This window comes from Lissotriton helveticus, chromosome 4_1 (genome assembly GCF_964261635.1).
Source record: "Lissotriton helveticus chromosome 4_1, aLisHel1.1, whole genome shotgun sequence".
NCBI lineage: Eukaryota > Metazoa > Chordata > Amphibia > Caudata > Salamandridae > Lissotriton > Lissotriton helveticus.
In genome coordinates this window covers 1961564702-1961588286 of record NC_136063.1, presented here as the reverse complement: position 1 = coordinate 1961588286, position 23585 = coordinate 1961564702, and the positions used below count along the sequence as shown (strand labels likewise).

Genomic DNA, 23585 nt, shown 5'->3' with positions numbered 1-23585 from the left:
AGTTGCAAATGCAGTCATTCAGCCTAGGGCTGACTCAGCCAGCCTCCTGGGGAATTCCCCAGCCCCTGTCACTCTCAAACCAGACAGTCAATACACAAACAGGCCCAGGCACACAGAAGGGTCAGACAAGAGAACAGCAACTTTCTAAAAGTAATATTCTCAAACACAGGATTTAAAAACAAACTTTCCTAAAAGATGTGTTATTAAATTCTGAGTTCAGGGATACTAGATACTTATGTCCTAGCTTGTTCCTGTGGGAAGAAATGCTGTTAACCACTGTAGCCAGCGTCCCCCATGTTAATCTATGGAGCAAGATAGCCTTACAATAGAGAAAAACGAAAATGGCTGTAATTCACTACCAGAACATGTTACCTGCACCAGTACATGCTCTACCTTTCACATACACTGCACCCTGCCCAGGGGGGTACCTTGGCCTTCCTTAGGGGTGACTGATGTGCACAAAAAGGGAAGGGTTAGGCCTGGTCAGTGGTGACACTGACCAGGAGGACATGGCAGTTCTAAACTGCACACATGCACTGCAGTGTCAGGCCTGAGACATCATTTTAGGGCTACTCCTGTGGGTGGCACAATCAGTGCTGCAGGCCCACTAGTAGCATTTGTCATCACCAGCCCTGGCACACCCAGTGCACTTTACTAGGGACTTCATGGTGATACAAATATGTCAAACATGTATATCCAATTAGAATAACACTTTACATAGAGAGCATATGCACTTTAGCACTGATCAGCAGTGGTAAAGTGTGCAGAGTCCTATTGCCAACAGCCACGGGTCATGAAAAACAAGGGAGGAAGAAGCAAAAAGTTTGAGGATGACCCTGCAAGAAGGGCCAGTTCCAACAGTATACAATTGGAAGATGCAGGGGGCACACCCGTGATATTTTATTTTATTTTACTCCTTTGAACTGCTTCCAGCCCACTGGGGTGTTATTTTCGGACTTCCAGCCCCATAATGCATCTGTAACAAAGGAACTTACCTGTGATTGTTTGGTGTGAATAAATTTGGGACACAGTCTGGCAAATCCATATGTTGGCAGTCATTGGGGGAGCAGAGAGCCTATGAAGGAGGGTGTAAGACCCGAAACACGTCAGGCACTGCAGACGCCGAGTGTGCCTTGCTTTCCAAACCGGAGACATGCCGAACTTGGAGTGCGCTTCGCCTTGGGGGCAACTGTGAACATATATATATACCTCTCATGATGGAGGTCCACAGCGAGGCAGGCAGGCGCCTCTAATTATCCAAAAACTCACGCTGTCAAACTCCTTTGTACCAGCAGCCATGGACACAAATGGACTTTTCGGCCATTAGCCGATACCTGTACTTAACAGTTTAAAACTCAAGCTGGACACAGAAGATTCCATTAAGAAGCAATCTGCAACAGAAGGGAAGAAGAAACAGAGGGACAAAGAAAAAAATGGACTAGATCGCCCACTTCTCTGGAATCCAGTAGGGGTGGTGGGAATCTAAGAGATCCTAAAAAAATGTAAAAATCTTAATGGTATGATTATTCTGATAGCCGCTCTTCAAGTTATTTTCAGGACACTGATGGTAAAAGAACAGAGCGGGAGAGCTGATCCAAGTACCAAAGAAAATAGGACTACAGTAGGAAAATTGAGGCAGGAAGTTAGCCTGACTTCAGCATAAAGAGGAAGAGAAAGGATTGGACTCTAAAATCCCAGTAAAGAAGAAAGAAGTAGCAGGACTTTCTAAGAAATATGCTGCTACAACTACGAGTCCTCCTGTGAAAAAGGACTTGGGCAAGAGCGCTTCTAGACAGCACCGCAGAAGACACTTCAGAAATCCAGCTGATGATGATATACAAGTAGAGACTCCAGATAAACTTTTAAATCCTTCTGATGGGTTTTGAAATTGTGCATACATATTGAAGAGGCTGAACCAAGGACCATTAAAGCAGTCTTCTGGTCACAATTGTCCAATGATTATGATATCATCCTAGCGGGAGAAGACTGGCCTCCAGTCTTTATTTGAGAGGCGTCCAAGCAGGGGCATAACAAAAGTATCTGCAGCCCCCGCGGTGCGGGGGTAGCCCAGGCTTACTCATGCTGAATGGGACCCCCCTCAGCTGATGTGCATTTGAGGGGCCCCTTAAGCATATCTTGCAGGAGGCCCTCTCATTTTTGTTACGCCACTGCACCCAAGGGGAGGAAGTCATAAGGGTGGCTTTTTCTCTCAGAGTACCTGAAGATATCAGAGAAATCTACACCAGTGAATGGGCTGTCAGAAATGTTCTGACCTTCTAGAGAAAATCAAGCAGTGTGGGGCAAACACTTAAGTCCACATGTCTTACTCTTATGCAGCAATTCTCAGCCACAAACACAATACCCTATAAAACCAGAAGCTAAATGTAATATAAAAGCCATTCAAGATCAGTTGCAATATCAGAGTATAAAAGCACCTTGTCTTTCACCAATGAATGCATCCATTTTCCCATTTCCAAACCAGATGTCTCCTATAGAAAAGTTTCAGTCTTTAGGATTCTACATTCGTACATGCCAACCTAGGTGGTCCACATTACGCATAGCATGGGTTTAATGACCAAACCTGGTGCTGGAATCTTTCAAAACAACCCTGGATATTTCTAATGGGTTTTCTAGTGAAATGATGGCACCTAAAAGTGAGTACCTAACTGCCTTTAGTTTCTATAGGTTGCAGTTCTCATTTTGATGTGTGCTTATGGGCTATAAGAACAGTCCTGGCTTATTTTCGGCATGAAACATGCAGACCTTACATTGAGATTCTAAGGTATTTTCATCCATTGATGATAATATCTTACCAATTATGATTTAGATCTACACCTAACTAGTTTTTCCAGGGTTGTGACCATATTAACATCACATGGTTACAAAATCTACTTTAGGAAATAAATAATTGCTTTCCGGACGGTGACTTTCCTAAGACATGAGTTATCCAGTGAGAGCAAGGGTCTAGCTCCAGACTTCCTTCAGAAGTGTGCTTCCTTGCAGCCTCCTGATACTCTGAAAAAATTCTGATCCATGCTGGGGTTTCTGAACTTTGGACGTACTTACTTGCCTTACTATGCAGAGTGTGTTAAGCTCTAGTATGACCTGATTTCTTTCACGTTTTCATCTAAACAATTGCTGGGGCGCGCATAATGATATTGTGCATACTCTACAAGAAGACATACTTGAGACTAAATATTTACAAACTAGGGAATATCAAAGTAGCCAAGTTATCAGAGCCATACCCAGTCATTACACTAATGCCTTTGTGACTTAAAATGAAGGACAGGTCGTTTCTATCGCTTACAGGTCCCATTATTCTTTAACTGAAGCACTCTTTGCTTCCACAGACAAAGTCTTTACAGCTGAACAAACATCTGTTTTAAAGGAGCCCCCTTTGGCGCATGGAAAACCTATCATTGTTCTTTCTCCAGTACTAGAAGTGGCCACCAACGCAAGGATTCCTAATGCTTTCGCCCTACACCCAGGTGTATGCAGTGGGCCTCGTCCTTAAGTTCAGTGGATGTAAAGTTGCTCCTACTCCAGTCGCTTTACCCTTTAAGTCTTATGAGAGTGTCTTCTGTAAGGATAGCTCTGCTCAACCGGTGGTAGGATCAAAATATAAATACTCCCCAGCCTGCGTGGCAGTGCAGGATGTAGTGAAGGGTGGTGAATTCCTTCCAAAGTTCACAAGCACTATAATCTTAGGAGACAGCACTGCACAGCATGCATAACTGCATGCTCTGTTACTTGCACTACAAAAGGTTGACTCATCAGTTTCAACACTTATTGTGTCTGACAGAAGTACATGCTCTATTACTTGCACTACAAAAGGTTGATTCATCGATGCCCACACTTATTGTGTCTGACTCATCCTTTTGTCTGCAGGATTACAATGTTGACTTGCAGCATTAGTGTTTGAATGGATTCAAGGAGTCAAAGCGAATACCTATAAAAAATAAATGGCTCTGGGCAAAGGTAGCTGTATTAGCCAATCAGCTTCCACTGGTTCACACAAGGCACAGTTAGGGTCATCAGCCTGTTGCCATTAATATCAAAGGGAACCATGCAGCCGACCTAGTGAAAAGGTCTGCGAGTCATTAGGTTATAGTAGCAGTCAAACGAAAATTGACACAAATATCTTAACAGCTGTAAATCCAGCCAAGCAAGGTGGGAACAGTTCAGCAGGCTTTCCCCCAATATAGTTATACACCCTTAATTCACACAACACTTCTGTAGTCACACTAAGAAGATTGGGAGACAGGATAGTACTTAATAATCTGTCTACTGTAGATTTAATCCAAGAAGCCCATAAGGGATTGGCATCTGCACAGGCAGGGGGTCCAGCACAACCGTAGCAATTCTACAGCAACACTACTAATCGCCTGCTTTTGTATGAACAAACCAGGGATTATGTTAGGCAGTTTGATATTTGTCAGCAGATTAAACCCCCTCCTGTCAAAAGATCATTGCTAACTCCCTTCACAATCCTCAACATCCCATTTCAGATAATTTATTTGAATCACATCGGTCCCATTTACTCAACATACTGATATAAAAACATATTGGTGGAAATCTCTTCATGTTCTCTATTCCTATGGATGTGGCCACAAGGAAATGCTAGTGCTTCAGCGTAGGAAAGTGATTGTAGCGTCTGGCAGTGATTGGGGCAGTTCAATTCATTTCAATCAAATAACGGTCCTGTGTTTGCTTATACAGTTTACAGGGATCCAATGTCTGCTCTGGGAATTTGTCTAAGTTCAGAAACCTGTTCATAGCTGAATTGAATGACGTTGTTGAACATGGTAATGGCATGATTAAACAAGCCGCAACTGCTAGGGTAACTAAGTTCAGCTATTAGTTGGCACCATAATCTGTAAGGAGTTCAGAAAGCATTGAATAACTTGCCTACCTGACTATTGGGAGGACATACTCTATACAAGGTTTTCTTCAGAGTTCCTATGTATGTCCTTGACTAGATATTCCTAGGAAGATGGTGGAAGAATTTTTTTTTTGATTTGGAGAAATGTTAGAATGATATACAGAGAATCCATAAGTCAGAGACAAGCTGTCTTAATGAGAATCATTCTGACTCTAGCACCTGCGAAGAGAAGATTATCACTGCTGCTGAAGGGTGGGTTCGCAGAGTTGGGGACCTGGTTTGTGAAAACATCCATGACAAGTACATTTTTGCATCATCCAACAGATGACCAGCCACTGTTCCTAAAAGGAAATATAACTGTTATTCTGCCTCCTGTGCCTGGCTCAAGGATAAACAGACAGGTGTCCATTGATCATGTAAAGAAGCACTATGTGGCAAGTCCTCGAAAGCAGGCCCTCACAGAGACTAAGAAGGATTCAGAGTAGTGCCTCTCAACCTCTACCTACTCTGAATACCATACTCCCTGAACAGAGTAGAAACATTACTAAATTGAGTTCCCAGTCTGGGATATTTGAGTGCCATGCTTTATGTAGAATCCTGAGTTCCACAAACATACCTGATGCTGCTAATTCAACATGATTCCATGGTGTACTATGAAATTTCACCTCATGCTACATCATTTGAACTGGTGTCTTTTCGTGAACCTTGAGAGACCAATGATATACAGAGGACTATTGAACCACTTCTGCAGTCACCCACAGCTAAAGACTGCTTCATGCTTATCAATAGACCTATGCATGGATTGCTTTGTAAATGTTTCTTTTCATTATGTGGTTGTCAATGATTCTCTTTGTTCTATTGCTACTCAACGGAAATTTCTTCCCTGCGAGAACAATTGCATCACCTGTGGTGGGTGAACTTCAGCCACAAAGTCTGAAGAGATCTCTATGCTGCAAATATCACAGTTTATCCCGTGCCTGATGGAAAAGATTGGGTAACGTTTTCAGATTCTGGGACCTACTGAGATATTGCAATTGCCATATGTGATCAAAGTTTCAATGACTGATTTGATAGTACCCGGTGTTATTACAGATGACTGGGAAGACTTCTAATTTACAGGCATGTGCTACCTTGAATAATGAAGATCCTTATTTTAATTCAGCTAATTATAAAAAACTGTTTTGCTATCATAACTATGCACATTATTGCATACACAGAACTAGCGATCCTAGAGAAATCCACAATTACACATAGTGAGAACATCAGGAGGTGCCGCCTCCTAATAGTCATCCTAATTTCTTAAAGAAATTCAATTATTTACAGTGTGCTCACAGATAACACCCTTCATCTTTCTGTTTCACACAGCAACTGCAATAGCGTCCAAAAACTCTGATCACTACTAACAAGCCGATTTACTCTGCTGAGTTTAGTCAAAATATGGATTTTCAAGAATATGAGCATTGGAAAGCAAATGTTGATGACACAAGTATTTGGGGAACCAAATTTCGGCAAAAAAGCCTGCTTTTGAGCATAGGTAATACAGAAGGAAATACTTTTTCTGAACAAATCAATCCATCAGATTTCCTGTCCGGATTGAGAACAATGAAGGATTTAATGAAACCTCTATGCTTGAAGTCAATTTGACCCTGTTTAATAATTTGCACTTGCAAATAAATATGTCAGAATCAGATATAGATGAGATGATTCAGAACAGAACTCATGCTTCAACTCAATGCCCTAGTGAAGATTTAGCCATATGAGCAAATATTTATGACACCTATATGCATCAATTTCTTCCCAACGCTCCTGGACTCAAAACTAATCACCATGACCCATGTTATAACACACAAATACCTGCAGTAACTACCACTTACAGTGTAGGTAAGCCATGCCAGCACTGGCTGCAACATTCCAGTCTTCTAGCTGTAAAAGAAAATGTTTTCTTCCTTAACAAAAACATGGATTTTTCTGACTTTCTACTGGGACCATGTCCTAAAAGAAATAAAAGATTCCTGGCTACAGGAATATATTAAAGTTATTGACAATGGGATGCACTAGCTTTCAAAGCTAATGTATTCTTTCAATCATTTTCTGTCTTCGGCTTTCGACCTCATAAAAGGAGATCTGGGTGTGTTACAACATGGACAGGCTCAATTAAGAGCTAATATACAATTAAATTGGGCATTACAAACACTTCAAGCAGGTTTTGTTCCATGAAACAGCCATGTTTGAACCGTATAATTTTACACTTACTGAGAATGGCAAAGAAAGACTCTATATACACACTAGTGAGTATAGAACAAGTTGTAGATGCACCATTAAAAGTGAGTGATGCTTCACCTTTTACCAGGTTAATACATGGTGTCATTGTGTTACCCATTATTGAGTTTCACTTCATGATTGCCCAAAATAATAATGTATTGTCTGGTATGAAACTATGCATAATTCACAATTGTTCCATTCAGGTAAGTTTCCTTTTTGCTACATTTGTTTGAACAAAAGTTAAGATGGCCCTGTGTATAATATTAAAGAAAATTGCAGAATACTTTTGGACACTCCCTTCTGTGTGATACTATATGGTTACTTGGAAAGTGTAGTACTGTGATGCCAGGGTTAAGTTGTGTTCTATCTGTTTCCACCAGGATATGCATTGCAGCACATCATGAACTCCTGAACAACAGTTCTCATTTATTTCCAACAAATATTACTTGCTGCAGGTTGGAACCTGACTAGTCATACTTGATAACAGTTTCTGAAACTATACAGTGTTAATGAAGATCTTTGTACCCACCAGCTTGACACATAATCAGGAACATCCCTTGGCTTAGTTTAAATGCAAAATCCATGTGTTTTGCTGATCTAATCAAGCTATTGTCTATTTCATTACAAAAAGAGGTCCCTTTGACTGAAGCGGTTGAAAGCTATAACATGCAGACAGCCAGAAGTGCTTTAGAAATTCAGAAACTGTTACACAACCAGTATTTGACACACTTTTCTGATATCGTCCAACAATATTTAGTTCGTCTTTGAGAACTAGTGTTGTGCATCTGTTCAAGAATATTGGGTCGGGTATGGTGACTGGATTTAAAGCAGTATTTGTACTGAGTCTATTGTTTTTTCACTCGTTGTACTCTACCCGGTTCAGAGGATTCCCCATCATCATACTGCAAATCGCCTGTGGGATCATCATCTTTCTCCTATTATGACAAAGACATCTGCAATATGGAGTACATAAATCCAGCTGTACCAAGGTACTGAGATTCTAGCAAGGTATATGGGACATGCTTGGCTATCTGAACTCAGCAAGCACACAGTGCTCACCTTTCACAAAATGAATGCCACACAAGTGAAACCTGTATACTGCTACATAAAATCATCTTGGACATTCAGCTGGAACAACCCCCAGTCACTTATCGCACTATGGAAGAAATAATTCAACCTCCACGAGAGCACCAGAGACAATACAGAGCAATAAATCTGTTCCTTTTACAGAATGCTTCCTATGATGGAGCAATGTCACCAGTAGCACTTTTTGACACATCTTTTGTGGAGTGGCTTTATTTGCAATTATCCTTCAAGGCTCTTAGAGAAAAGTGGCAATCACCACCAAGTGCCCCAAACATGCAACCAATTGCTGATCCAAGGTGAATTAATGAAAATGAACATTTTATATGACTTCCTTAAAGATCATCTGTGTGCTGCACATGCACCCAATGATGTAGACATTTTCTTCAATGAGAATTGAGCTAATCATATATGTTACAATTCCATCAAGGAAAATGAACTAAAGAAAGTATTTTCTTTTACTAGACTTTTTGAATTCCAGCTTATTTTTATACCACATATTTTAATTGGGCCTATTCAATATCATCACTGGCATGTTTGATCGCCAATAGGAATTCACCTTTAGAAATACTTTAGACCAACAATATGTTTTATGGATTTCTTGAAACAAAGCAAGTCTTGAAAAATATTTTTGCTTCTCTTGCTGCATCTGTTTATGACCTATTAATTGCCTACATTTTATGTTATTAAACTGTATGTGTAAATATGTATGTATCCCCTTGGAGCCAAAACCACCACCACCAAGGTTACAGGGACATTATAGTGAGGATTTAGCATTAAAAGACCTTCGAAATGTTCTGAAAAAATAAAGGCATAAGGAGTCATAACTGCAGAATTTCTCTGGTTTTGTATGACTGAAGTATCAGCCTAACAATAACATTCCTGTAACTTTGGTTTTGTCACTGAATGTTTAAGGTTTTTTTAATTCTATTTCCTAACTATAACGCCCCTGTAACCTTTGTATTTTTCTGTGAATTTCTAAGGTTTTTTAAATGCTAAATCCTCAGTATAACATCCCTGTAACCTTTGTTTTTTTCAGTGAATTTCTTAGTTTTTTCAAATTCTACTTCCCTTCTCTAACGTCCATGTAACCTATGATTTTCTCATTTAATTTTTAAGGTTTCAAAGTTGCAATTCCTAACTAAAATGGCTCTATAAGGGGTATTTTTATAAGCTTGTATTGTCTTCAGTGGATTAATAAATGTTGTTTTTTTCTTTACAATTTTTAAATTGGAGATGACGTCACGATCCCCGCAGACATGTCATGGAAACGGAAAACAAAAGCAGACATTTAATGATCACCAACACATCCAAAAATAATATGTCAAAAAATCCAATCTGAACATTGCACTACACCTATCACCATATACATACTTCTTTCAAAGCATGTTTAAACTCATATTTTTGTATTAAGTTTCTTTAACAACCATCTTTCAGACCAATTTTCTGTTGATGGGGTTATTCGAAATGTCGCAATAACTTCGTTAACTGTGACCATCACGCCTTTTCTATCAAGTGTAAATCACATATATCAACACATACTACAGTATTTTACACAGTAGGAGTTTCTACAATATTCTCTAAACTCATGATTTTTTCTGGAGAGTTTCTATAAAAATTATCTCTAACACCTATTTTATATGTTTGCAGTGACTCTGGAGATCACGATGATGTCTTTAATCGTGATCCACCCTGACAAATCACAAAAACGGAAAACAAAAGCAGAATTTCAATAGCCACCACAACATTAAAAAATGAGAGCTATATAAGTAATTCTAACCATCACAATAGATAACTCACTATCTAAATAACTCTATAAAAACATTTATCACAATCTCAGTATCTCTATAACAATGCATATTAATGATTCACTGATATATTTTTATATATCCACCAATATTCGTAAAGACGTTGATAGTCACAGTGTCCTCATGACAGTACACAGGGGCCGCACTGGCACTCGAGTCATCGATGCGAATACAGCGCACATTTAAAAAAATACATTTTGGACACATAACTTTTATCACTAACACCCCCATTTCTCAACCATGGAGTCAGAGTATCTCCACCCAGACCCCTTTTGTGGGCTTTCCCACGAATTTGCAGCCCTGGGAACCATTCCTGATAGATAGAAGTTGGCTTTCCAATGAGCCGACCATGGCGGTGAGACCGACGACTTTGAGTCAGCGGAAGCAAAGGATTTGGGGTACATACTATACCCTCTCCTGTTCTACCCATCATAGTTCACTGTGGATCCCTTTCTCTGGGTTCCCTCTTCACAGCAGCATCTTCACCCTGCAGAATGCGACCCTGTTTTTGGCAAAATATAAGTAAATCCATTTTGTACCAAAAATGCATTACCTGGACTGGTCATATATGGGCCAGACTCCGTCAGTGGGTAGGTGGTATTTTTCCACATGTAATATGCATATCTGTGCATTCAACACATGTTCAGTCAAAATGTACACACAGGCATCAATGGATGTGGAAAACCATTGCCCACCACTGCAAGACTGCTGCAACCACACCGTGGGCCCTGCAGTCATCTCGAAAGACGGTGGTCGAAACTCATAATCAGGCCCTAAGTGTTTTGTAAAGGTTTCTTAGAGATAAAGATATATAATAAGATATATATTAAGTTACTGCATATGTTCAATTACCTTTCTTTTTGAAAGGTAATTGAACATTGAGTGATACTGTTTCTAAGATATGTCATCTCAGTGGCACTGTGACCATAACAGAATTTCCTTTGCACTTGTGACACAATATTAAAATTTTAAATTAGTTAAAATACATCTTCAAAATTTACATCAAGATACAATTCATATAATCATTTTAAAAGGACAAAGTAAATGAAGTTTCAAAAAGTCACAGTACAGTGTTAGAGGTATTAGTTATTTAACAAGCGTGTTTCAAAGGCAAGCAGAAACTTTACAATCTTACAGTTAATTTGTGTGTCCGTAGAGTCCAAACAGCCTATGATAGCTGACCTGCAGGTGCGTAATCCCTTAGTCAGAAAATGATTGTGGGAGTGGGTGTCTCAGTGGCTGTATGGGTGCATGAGTGGCAGTATGGTTGAATAAGTGGGGATGTGAGTAGCTGTGTTGGTGAGTGAATGAATGTGTGAGTGGCTGTATTGGTGGGTGAGTGTGTGAGAGTGGCTGTATCAGTGACTGTGATGGTTGTGTGAGTAGCTGTATGGGTGGATGAGTGTGTTTGTGAGTGGCTGTATGGGTGACTGAGTGGCTGTGTGAATGACTTTATGGGTGAGTGACTGTGTGTGTAAGTAGATGTATGCATAAAAGAGTGTCTGTTTGACTGGGAGTATGGGTAAGTGAGTGGATGCATGAGTGGCTGTTTTGCCCAGTAATTATTTCTGTGAATGGCTGTATCGATGAGTTAGTGGAAGCATGAGTGTTTGTATTGATTTGTGAATGAGTATGTAAGTGGTTTTGTGGATGATAAATGAATGAGTAGGTAGGTGTATGGGTGAGTAACTCTGTTAGTAGCTGTATGGGTGAGTGACTGTGTGAGTGGCTGTTTGGGTTAGTGAGTGGGTGTATGAGTGGTTGTATGGGTATGCAAATGAGTGTATGAGTTGTTTTTTGGTTTGTGAATGGCTGTATGGGTCCGTAAGTGGTGTATGGGTGAGTGATTGGCTGTGTGAGTGGCTGTATGAGTGAGGGAGTGTATGTGTCAGCAGTTGTATGGGACTGTGAATGGGTATGTGAGTGGTTGTTTTGGTGTGTGACTGGGTAAATGAGAGGTTGCATGAGTGTGTCAGTGGGTGTATGATTGTTTCTGTGGATGATGCCTTTAGTGATGTAATAAGCGATGTCATGAATGATGTCATCATTGATGTCACTGACCATGTTATGAATGATGTAATATGTGAGGTCATAAGCAGTACATTGCACAGGCGTACATTATAGTTAGGTCAGGTAACTTTAACCGCTGAATTCCAGTGGTTTTGTACAAGTGAAATCTGATCCTAAGTATAACATCCCTCTAACCTTTGGGTTTTTCTGTGAGTTTCTAAGATTTTTTCAATTCTATTTCTTAACTATATCTTCCATCTAACCTTTGCATTTTTTGTGAATTTCAACATTTTTAAAAATGTTATCTCCTAATTGTGACCTTTGAAAGGGGCTGTGTGATTGGATGTAGAGGTGAGTGGTTGTGTGAGTGGATGTATGGGTCTCTGAATGCATGTGAGTGAGTTTGTTGGTATGAGTGTGCCTGTATCGGTCGCTGAGTGGGTGTTGAGTGACTGTATAGGTGTGTAAATGGCTGTGTAAGTGGTTGCAGGAGTGCCTATGTGGATCTGTGAGTGGGTGCTTGAGTGTCTGAGTGGGTTTGTGAGTGGGTGCATGAGTGTCCGAGTGGGTCTGTGAGTCAATGCATTAGTGCCTTTGAAGGTCAGTCAGTGGATGGATGTTGCTCTGCTCCACTAGCAAGAACCTTTTCTCCATGACTACTCCCCAGAATATTGGTGCCTCCTGACAGCCCACAATTGGGGCCCCGGGTGCCCAGGATAAATTTCTGTTTGTTAATTTAAGGTCTTACAGAACTGGCAATGGTCGCTTGCCAAGCTCCACAGAAAGCGGTGGGTGCCTATGTCAGACTGCTGGTGCTGTCAGGCTCCAAACTGTGTCATTCTTCTTAACATTTGGTCTTTTCCAGCCCTCATGCCCTTTTGGAGCAGGGGAGGATAGTCTCCTGCAGGACATGCTTGGTCACACCACTCCACTCCGCTCCTCTGGTGATCCTCCAGGACACTTGGGTCATGCTGGCTCTTAACGCACACAAGGTTTACTAGGTGGGCTCCCTTTACGTTGCTGCTAAGTTGTCCATCCTCTGCCAGTGGTCCACCCCATCTGTCCCTACCCAAGAGGGCTGACTTGAGAGTGGCGACCACGGTTGCACATGAGTGCCTGATATACCAGCTGAATGACCTTCTTCATGGGGCGGAGCTGCAGGATACCAGTTTCCCTGACCCAGGCTGAGGGGCATTCCTATGTTGTTGTTCCTTTTGCTGTGTTTGTTGCTTGTTGGGACCACTGGCTTGTTGGTTAGCTGGTTTCCATAGGCATTTCTCCCTCACTCCTGCCCCCCACCTCCCCTTCCTGACGCCCCCACTTTCTCCGCCCTGCTACCCAACAGTCTTACTGCTGCCTTCCTGATTTCTCCTTTCCTTTTACTGCTCTTTTCTCACTATGGATGATTCTGCCTGGGGTATATCTCTTTTTTCCCTCAAACAACCCTTTTCTCCTATTGCTCACATAGCCCCCTTCTTCCCCCAAGTGATGCCTTTTCTTCTCTGTTTTTGGCCAAATGAGCCCTCTCCGACCCACTCCCAGCTATCCCACACACGTCCTTTCCCCCTTGTAGCTGTCATCATTACTCTCTGTATGTTCCCTTCCAGTCTGGTCAAGGGGCTTGCCCGGCATTCGTGGGGGTGGCTTACCCGCCTTGTGATGGGATTGGTCTGTTGTTTCATTTTTGTCTCCTCCTCTATCTCTTCTTCTTTTTTTCATGACTGTGTTTGTGGTAATACATGTACTTTGTATTGTACCTGTTTGCTGGTTTTGCTACTTAGAAAAAGATTCAAACACAAACTCTAAATCATCCTCAGAGTCCCAATTAATGTAAATCAGTACTGACCCTGCTCCATATGGGAACAGTCTATCCCGAACCTTGGTCACTCACACATTCACTCTGTGGCCCACTGCTTTTTTAGTTTGGAAATTCGAGATTCATCCCTCCCCCCAACCGAATTTCACTGTCTAAACTACGTCCTTGGGCTTCAACCTCACATTTAGTCCCAGTATCTCATGTTTGCCATGCGGCCCTGCGAAAGGGGTTCTCACAATACCACAGTGCAACATGCTGTTGAATGAAAAGCCAGGAATTGTGGGTGGTATTATATGCGGCGTGGTTAACAAAACTATACATATAGGAAAAGGAATATATATGGCATAATGAGACACCATTTGTAGCAATATTATTCCTTTAATAAGTAATTTAAGCAATTATTCAAAGTATCTGGAGAAAGTTGCCCCCCAGTAGCAAAGTAACTGAAAAGTGACTGGTAAAAATGTGTAAATTATGTACCAGTGCTCAGATTTACATTTAGCACTTTTTGTTTAATAAAACTTAAGCTAGAAACAACATTTCTTTTTGGAAGAAATACTCCCATTATGCAACAGAAGGTTCATTGTGTGGAAAATGAGGAAAATCCATGTTTATGTGGAATGCTGCAGCCGCAGAAAACGTAAAATTTCTGTGGACCTAGTTATATGTCAGTTTCTGTGGGGAGGATGTGGGAAGTAAGCACTATAATATTCAATTTCTGCTTTTCTTTTCAGTAGGCAATCATGGGTTAAACAGCCCTGTGAGTGAGAAGGCAGAAACAGCCTTTCAAATGCAGATGTGAGCATTTGATTGACGATTAACACTACTTAGGTAAAGGAATGGGCTTGCTAAAAATATATTTACCAGAACAATTGGAGCAGCAGCAGCAAAAGTGTCCAAAGAGCCACTGAGAAGAGAAAACGTGCTGATGCCCCTCTTCCTCTTCCTGAGCCCATTCTCGGCCTTGAACTTAGAGTGAATTCTGTCTACCACCGTAAAGGGTCCTGCTGTCAGCAAGTTCGCCACAGGCTGCAAGTGCTGCCCCGCGATTGCTGCCAGTGGATCAAACACAGCATCAGTTGAAACTGAGAGCCCTGTGACTTGTACTAGCAGGTGAGAGATGTCTTCAGAACACCTGTTTTCATTTCTGACTTAATTAAACAACCCAAGATATTCTAGGCTTTTTAATTACCACACTTAGACTAACATACCTAAAAACATTATTAGTACTGGAAAAGTATGAGAATGCATTACTTGTGTCATGGTGACATGGAGTCAACTGATATTCCATGTGACAAATAATCTCACCCAGGCAAAACAGAATAAACTGGCAAGGTTCAAGTAAAAAATGAAAAGGCACTAAAATAGCATGAAGGATACAATTTAATACATCTGATACATAAGATAAAAAGTCATGAAAGCATTTATTGATATAAACAATATATACAAAAATTCCATTATAAAACAGTTTTTTTACAAGAACTATACATGATGTCTAATAGTAGAAAAATATATTCCCAGTGGTACATGGAATGAATTTCGTCCGTCTACGCGTTTCGACACGTGTGTGTCTTCATCAGGACAGTACCTTCTTATTGCTATGAATAGATAAACAGTCATATTAAAATAATGTCTATATATTAGGTAGTGCACAACATTATACTCGTTTCTTGAACTCATATGCCAGAGATGATAGCAAAATATGATGTACCACTTGTATTGTTGAGACACACAATAATAAAAAACATAAGTGTACATTTACATAATACATTTAGAATTTGACCATACAGTGAAAAGAATAAAGGAAGAGATAAAATATTTAGGAAACCAGGAGAGAAGAAGGAAAATGGAATGTGATAACACAGGACGCTAAAAGACAGATACTGGTGCTGATATATAGGGGCACTTATTAATATCAAGGCCTGCTGATGGGTATAAAAGTTTTCCAAAATGACCTATTAGAGTACATTAAGGTAGGTAACAGAGTGTACTAAAATAGGAATAGTGGAGGATAAAGATCTAGTGACAAGTGATTCAAGTAGTGATAATGGCTTACCTAGTGAGCACGAGGGAAGCCAAACTTGGTGATTAATTCAGCTGAAGTTAGTTACAGAAGCCTCTCTCTGTCTGTTGAAATATTTGAAAAAAGGCAAAACAACCTCGGTATCAGTATTGTTATTAAGAAAAAAGAGGTACAATTTAATTAATAGACCCTGATTTGCCAAAGGTACCTGGAATGCACTTGTAGGAGGAATGTATTTACTGCCTTATTGTGGAACACAATGTCGATATTAGCAGCAGACAACCGATTTTAAAGAGGAAGCGTTATTAATTGCTGTAAAGCCAAAACTACAGGAGAACCTAGGATCTATTACTTAATTTGCCTCACGAAGGATGGACATGCTTGGTGAGAAATCTTATGATCTATGGTGTCTAAATTGAGGCAGGGGGCCAATAGTTCCCTATATTATGAAGCCCAAATGTAGAAAAAGTTGGCGTTGATGCTTACATAGTATGCTAAAAGAGCAGGTCATGGCTTTTTTCAGTCTGTGTGCTTGCAGTAATTACTGTTTGTATCTGAGTCATGAAGGGAGGACAATATCCTGACTGATAACAAAATAAGAAGAGAAGAAAAAGGAGGTGGGACTCTCGTGTGTACCTGCGATAAATATTCGAAAAAGGCCTTTCTGTATCCTGTAATTGCCGTGTGCTGGAAAGTCGAGCGCCGGTGTTCACCGGTAAAGAGCGTGATCAGGGCCAAGGTTATGAGGCGAATGTTCTAAAGAAATATGAAAATGCATCCTATCAATAATTAAGAGGATAATACTCTAATGGTTGCGATCTTCAAAGTAAAATTTATTATAAATTACCTGGCCGAGTAAGCAGTGCGAAGACCCTTTTCTATTAGCGATTAGCTTCCGAGTAAAGTGGCTGTTGTACTAATGGCTGTAAGTTGGTGACTGCCTAAAATAGAATATATAATCTTTATTTAAACAAGCATGATTGAAAAGGCGTCTGGTATTGTCGGTTGTAACACTGAGTTTACGGCGGTTACCTGTCTTTTGGTCGATCCTGTAAATGGTGACAGGTGTGTTCTGGGTTTTAAACAAGCCCCCTGCTCAAAACGGCGGTTATCAGATCGAAATGAAGATCAAATAGATGGATGGCTGTCTGGGGAAAGTTAAATTGAGGGTATTAGTGAGCGCAGTAAGTGTAATGATAAAAACTGATATTCCGGCATGTGTTCTAACTCCTGTAGGGCCAAAATAGCTGCCAAGTGACCCCATGTCAAGCTTTACATGATCAGTCTGTCCAATTTTCATTTACAGCACTTTGAAAGCTGAGATATATGATCCCACACCAATAATGTTATAGAGATCTGCCACATTTCCCAAATACATACATGATGTGTTGCTCAAGTCCATGTTTTATTTGAATTATGGGACTTGTAGTCATTGTAAAACCGGACTACAAGTTCCAGAATAAAAAAAAGCCTGGACTAGTGTAGCACATCGCGCATGGTCCTCAGAAACTTGGCAGCTATGGTTACAATTGAAACTCGAAGTCCAGAAACGCAATGTGTGCTACTTGGCAGCCATGCTTTGTCACCCAGGATGGGCCAGACTATCACCAAGGCTATAGACCCCAAATAGCACCAGCAGGTACTTCAAAACAATGGTTGTTGCTCTGCAGTATTACCACACACATAGGGTGACCTGGACATCACATCTCTATTTCTGGTCTTTGCTTTTACATATCAGTGCATTCTGGGAATTGTAGTCTTGGTTCATTTTATGTGAGCCAATTATACCACCACATCTGATAACAATGATACCTGAAAGCTAAGTTCAATTCAGAAATGGAACAGTGGTGTCCCGGTGACATGCAGACAACGGGCGACCCTACATTCACAACGCTTAAGTCGCGGTTCAGGTACTCTGCCTTGTGGTAATTTGTAGGCCAGCACTTAATTGAATTAATTTGCAGTCTAAATCGGCTCCAGAATTAAGCACAGACTTATAATTCAGATTGCATCATTTCGCCGCAGCTTTTCTGATCAAATGCAGCTCCTGTAACAATCCGCCCCAACCTGTTGAATAGCAGTTAGAGAAGAAAAAAAAAACCATTCCGTACACTTAGAAGTCTCTATAGGTTTTAAAAATCGTCCCACATTTAATTCAACACTATTTTTTTAAACTTCCTCAGTGCTAGCCAGCGCTACATAAAACTTTTGAAATAAAAATGAATAAATAAAATAGTTACCGATCCAAACAGTTTAAAGTACAGCAGCTTGTTTGAGGTTTTTGCCTCGTGAAAATAACATTATCTGCACAAGAGACACACGTGATTCCTTCAAATTTCAATCACACACTTTTTTTTTTAATAGAAGCACTTCGGTGTTTCAAGTTGGCTACCTCCTTCAAGCACAGGCAGCTGTCAATGCTCGCTGGACTCTAAAAGCCCAATTCTATCCATCATTTCACTCCAACAAACGTCTCTCTTTGTTTCCGCCAGTCCGAGATACAAATCAGGATATGCAAATAGCGCAATAGATCTTAATTATGAGAGACAGGTGTCCGCTGAGGCCGCCCAGGTGAGGAGGTCAGAAGCGCCGCCATGACTCACTCACTTGTTGTCAATTCACAAAAGCAGCCAGCAAAGCCCCAATTAATTCCACACACAGGCGGGAGCTGCAGCGGAGAACGGGGCGCTTCTGCGCCTGCTGTTTTATCGGCCCCGGCGCTGATTGTTTGAAAAGCAGCACTGAAGAGGCCCGGCTGTCAAACCTGCCGCTACATCGGCAAGAAGAACTTTTAAGAATATCTTGCAGGATTAATGAGGTTGCGCAGCAGTACATTCATTTCAGATTTAGCGTAGGATATTTAATTGTATTGGAATTTATGGGCACCTGGTCTTACAAACCCAGAATGTATGTGTCTAATGATAATAGCTTTCCTCTGCAAAGTATGCAATGCACAGTTTCCAAAGAGGTCCTACCCACGTGTAGCTGCTAACGTTCATGTTTCCTGGGGCACATACGTTGAGCAGGTCTATCGTGAATACATTTGAAAACATTACAAGATTTAAAAAAAGGAATTCGGATCAGTACTTAAGCCTTTGAATTTAGTTCTCTGTTTCAAGGAATTACCAGTCCAAATGTGGATAAGTGTGCATAAGTCGGACTAATTACAGTGGACCAGCCACTAAGTCAGATCGGCGCACTAAACTTCGCAGCAAAAACAAAACATAGTTCATGCAATGCAATATAAATGCTAGAAACCGCAACAGTGAATATCAAAACGAAAAGATTCATTTACCTAGCGAACATAACACCATTATATACTCCGACAATTTTAGCACACTTTGACCATTATCAAAAACAAATGCACTTGCACGCTGCATTTGGTATTCTGAGCATGGCACAATATTCCCCGTGTTAGATACAGTTATAACAGAATATTGTGCACATAGTTTAATTCAGATATTATGGACCATGCTATTTGCCACAGGATGCTTAACCAAAAGAAATGGGTAATAAATGAGTCATTTTACATAATTGAATCCATAAGATGTTCACATATGGGAATGAATTCAAAAGAGGCAGAAGAGGGTCCATGAGAACTATGAATGAATATTAATGAATACAATTGTTCGATACTAAGACAGTCTAGTAAGGGTGACATTATCAAGTTCAAGGTGCTGAAACCTCTTTCGCAGACACTTTAAGTAACTGATTGTTGAAGAGACATCCTGGGCACCCCCATTTTCTGCTGACTGGTATTGGTGGTAACTGAGTCTGACTGCCCCGAATACAAGGAAAACACCTTCACAGTCTAGGGTACTCTACGGGTTAGTTTACCCCTATGATTGGCATGCCCCCTCCTATAAGGCCCTTATACATAATAGGACAGTGGGATTAAAAGTTTAAAACTACCTTTACGTCCCTAGTATATTGTAGGTCATGGCAGTTAAGAAGCCACCAGCCCTTTCGGCACTTGCATGTGGGCATTGCTAAGAGCTTGAGGTCAATTTAAAAGCAGCCCTTTGTTGCAGGACTGCTTTTAAAATGTAAATCGTGCCCAAAATCAACTTTTGTGTTTGGGGCACTTACAAAATTGAAAAACAACAATATTCTAGCATATTAGGTACCCCCAACCCCAGAGTTTCCTCTCAGGGTCCATGGGGTGGGGTGTTAGAGACCCCTAAGGAGGTCCTTATAAAAGGGGTTTTATATGCCATGGGTATAGAGATATTTCATTTTTCACTTCTCTCATTGTAGTAAAGTGCTTCCCAAAATCGGCTTTTGTGCTAAGAGCACTGTGGAGTGAGGATCTACATTATCTTTATATATTCAGAACCCCTACAGTCTTCCCCTAGATGTCCCAGGGGTAGGGGATATGTTGGTATAAGCCGAGTCCTTATAAAGCCATTTGTATAGGCCCTGGGGCTGGAGAAATTGGACATTTCATTTTCTCTACTCTAGGTCCTTAGCAACATAGGTTAACATCGCAATAGTTTATGAATCCATAAATACCTCAAAGGACAACCAAAAAATATAATTCAAGGACTTAGGAGAATGGTATTCGATGAATCCAACAATATGCTGTAGAATTTATCCTAAAATGTACAGAAAATAAGTTATTAGACTTTCATGCCTGTAAGACGAAATTCAGCCTTATAGTTGTCTGCCCTGATTGATCAGAGTTAAGTAGATTACGCAATCTACTTTGATGAATTGTTAAGGGGCACCCAGGGACAGCAGCGGCCCGTGCAGGTAAGAGTGATGGGTGGTGGAGCCTGATGGGGAGGGGGGGATTTCGACAGATGACCACGAGGGAAAATTAAATAAATACTTTATTTGCCCCAATGCTCTTAGCTGCACGGTCCATGGCTGCCCAGGGAAAAAAGGCTGTCTCTTGTAATTGGGCCCTGCTCCATAGGAATGCCTGAGCAGGGGGAAGGGTCATAAAGCTTCAGCTTCAGAGGTAGAAGGAGACAGGCACAGACAGTCAAGTCCATCCATCCCATTTACACTCTGAACCTAGTCAGATGGCAGACTTAAGGAAGGAATTTGCAGATGTATGAGGGAGAGGAGTTATTGAAGAGAAACTTCCTGGCGGTTGGTTTAGGTAGCTCATGTTTCTCTGCTGATACTTCAGCCATATTGAATTTTGGAGAAAAAGTGTTTTCTCAGAGACTGCTGTGCCACACTTTGGAGTGAATGGTCATGACCTGGGGTGTTGCCCTGCACCTCATTGGACAGGCATGTCCTCCTGATTGACCCCAGGAAACACTGAATAAGTATCTGAGAGGGGCAGAGCCTCTCTGATCTGCTACTTGAATTCACAGAAGAAGGGTCCATGCTGGAAGTTTGATTTGCAGCACCCAGGCGCTGCACTCTGACTGACTGCGCCTGTTGCGCAATCTGGAACTACAGCCCTGTGGACCTAGCTGGCTTCAAGAGGAATAAAGAGTGAACTCCCTACAAGCTACAAGTTAACATAGCACACTTGGCCCATCACCACCAAGAATCCCCAGCCTGGAGTGACTCCAGTACATTTGTATGGGATTTGTCCCAGTGAATTGTGGGAACTGAAATCCCAAACTTTCAAGGATAATCTTGGAGCTTTCACACCCTTGGAGTAAGTTTTGGACATGTTGGTACCCTCAGAGAAACTTCAGGAAGAAGTTCCATAAGTTTGGAGCAACTTTGGAAAAAAGCTCCATTAGTGGACCGACTCGACTTGGCCAATCAAGCTGACAACCCTCAACTGTGAGCTGGCCTGATCTACAGATTTGTCCCACTGAAAAGCCCCAGAGGTCCGACTTCCAGATGTTGACCGGTAGCTCTTTGAATCCCAAGTTGTCTTAACCTTACCGAAACCAGCCTGGTGAAGACCATCAAGTGACTCCTGGAGAAAAAGCTTGCAAAGTTTTTAAGTCCAAAGGTAAAAGTCTTGACAGGGTCAACCGCAAGACTCATGCCACCGACCATCAACCCCATGCTTGCCTGCATCCCTGGTTTGTCCCCCTGGAAAGCTCCAGAGTTCTGAGTTCCAAAGTTTGACCAGGAGCTCATTGAAAGGCAAGCCGGACAACCCTCATCGATCCTGGCCTGGTGGAGAGCCTCAGGGACCCCAACAGAAAAAGCTAAAGAAAAGATTTTCTGTCAGAAGTTAAAAACTGTGACCATTGCCTACCTCCATGAGTAGCCACGCAGGGCTCCATCATGGTCAGCCTGAAACTTTGACTTTGTTCTGCCCTAGCTTGGCCAGATATCCCAATTGGCGCTATAGATTTTTATGTGCTACATAGTGCAAAATCTTTGAAAATTCTTATCACGGGTTCTCTACATGAGAGATTTTTCATTTTGGTATCATTCTAAAGATAAAACTATGTCCTATCTTCAAAAATTGGTGATGGATTTTTATTGTATGATGTGCCAAAATTATTTACTGATTTGATGTATTTAAATGCTTTACATACCTATCCCTGAAGTTAGGCCTGCCTGCTTGCAGCCAAGCTACCAAGGGTTGAGCATGGGAATAATTTTCTGAGACCTATTCTGAACCCTAGACTGTGTTAGTGGCTTCAGTGTCAGTGGTAGATATATATTTACCACTACTAATAATCCACTTTCCAACATTGGTAGTGTGCTTATTTCCCTCAAAACAGATTTAAATTGTTGTGTAATCTCATTCCCAACATTGCCACGATAGCCTTTGAAACCATATATGTGTTTTTTTAATTAAGATAGAATCTCCTGCTCAGGTACATACACTTCCACAAACTACACATCCGCAAAATTACTCTCTTGTACAATTGTGTTCAGCTTGGAAGGCGTTTCTGCAGCCATTAGTGTAGCTGTTACATGATGGAAATACATGCAGATGTTCCCAAGGTACTTGCGCATATTGAAAAAAACAGCACTTACTTAGAAAGCATAAGTTACCAATACATGCTCTGTGGTGGAACTTCTTCAGCTTCACACCCACATCTTAAAATATTCTAGGAAAAAGTAGTAAAATGAAACAGGATGAACATTTCTGCACCAAAGAATCAAGTGGTTGACATCAGTAAATAAAGAGAACAAAATTAGGGGGATTTTTAAATCCCTAAAGGCCTTAAATACACAAAGTACGACATTTAACAGGGTTGGAAGCTGATCATTTAGCTGCCTGAGTTAAAAGTCTACTTCTGCCGAAACCTATGTGTAGCATGCAGATTTGTTTGAATCATAGACCTGCCACATCAAACTTTCACCATTGTGGAAAATTGATGTAATTAGAACCACAGAGTTGAATTAATAACATCTGAATTTATATTGTTGGTAGATTGTCTAGGGTGAGACCTTGGTGTCTGCAGAAAACAGTGCTGAACTTGTCAGGCACATAAGCAGACAAGGCATGGGCCACAAAGTGAGCTCTATCCTTGCCATGTTTGGAAACCATCCAGAGAGTTTGCAGAGATTGTGAAGTGAAATATGAAACCAAGAGACAAAAAGTATATGCACAAACATTCCTGATGTAGACAGAAGACATATGCTATACATAAAACAATCGGAGTAAAACTTCCTTTACCCAAGGATTTATTAAACTAACTTTATCATCAGACCACTAAAATGGGAGTACTATTCCATGTGCAGCACATTTCTATGTAGAATTGATCGCTTTAGCTGCATGCGCTCTCCAGAGGTAAGACTGCTCTCCTATGCGAAGTGAGG

General features: G+C 40.9%; 1 long non-coding RNA gene across 1 annotated transcript; it reads right to left on the bottom strand.

Moving 5' to 3' along the window:
• Nucleotides 1-15244: 15244 nt before the first annotated feature.
• Nucleotides 15245-18382, bottom strand: LOC144827761 (uncharacterized). The gene is made up of 6 exons (XR_013610351.1): nt 18277-18382; nt 16917-17032; nt 16732-16825; nt 16521-16640; nt 15918-15988; nt 15245-15459 (listed from the first exon to the last, which is right to left on the bottom strand). It is a non-coding gene; the product is annotated as an uncharacterized LOC144827761 (long non-coding RNA).
• Nucleotides 18383-23585: the final 5203 nt, after the last annotated feature.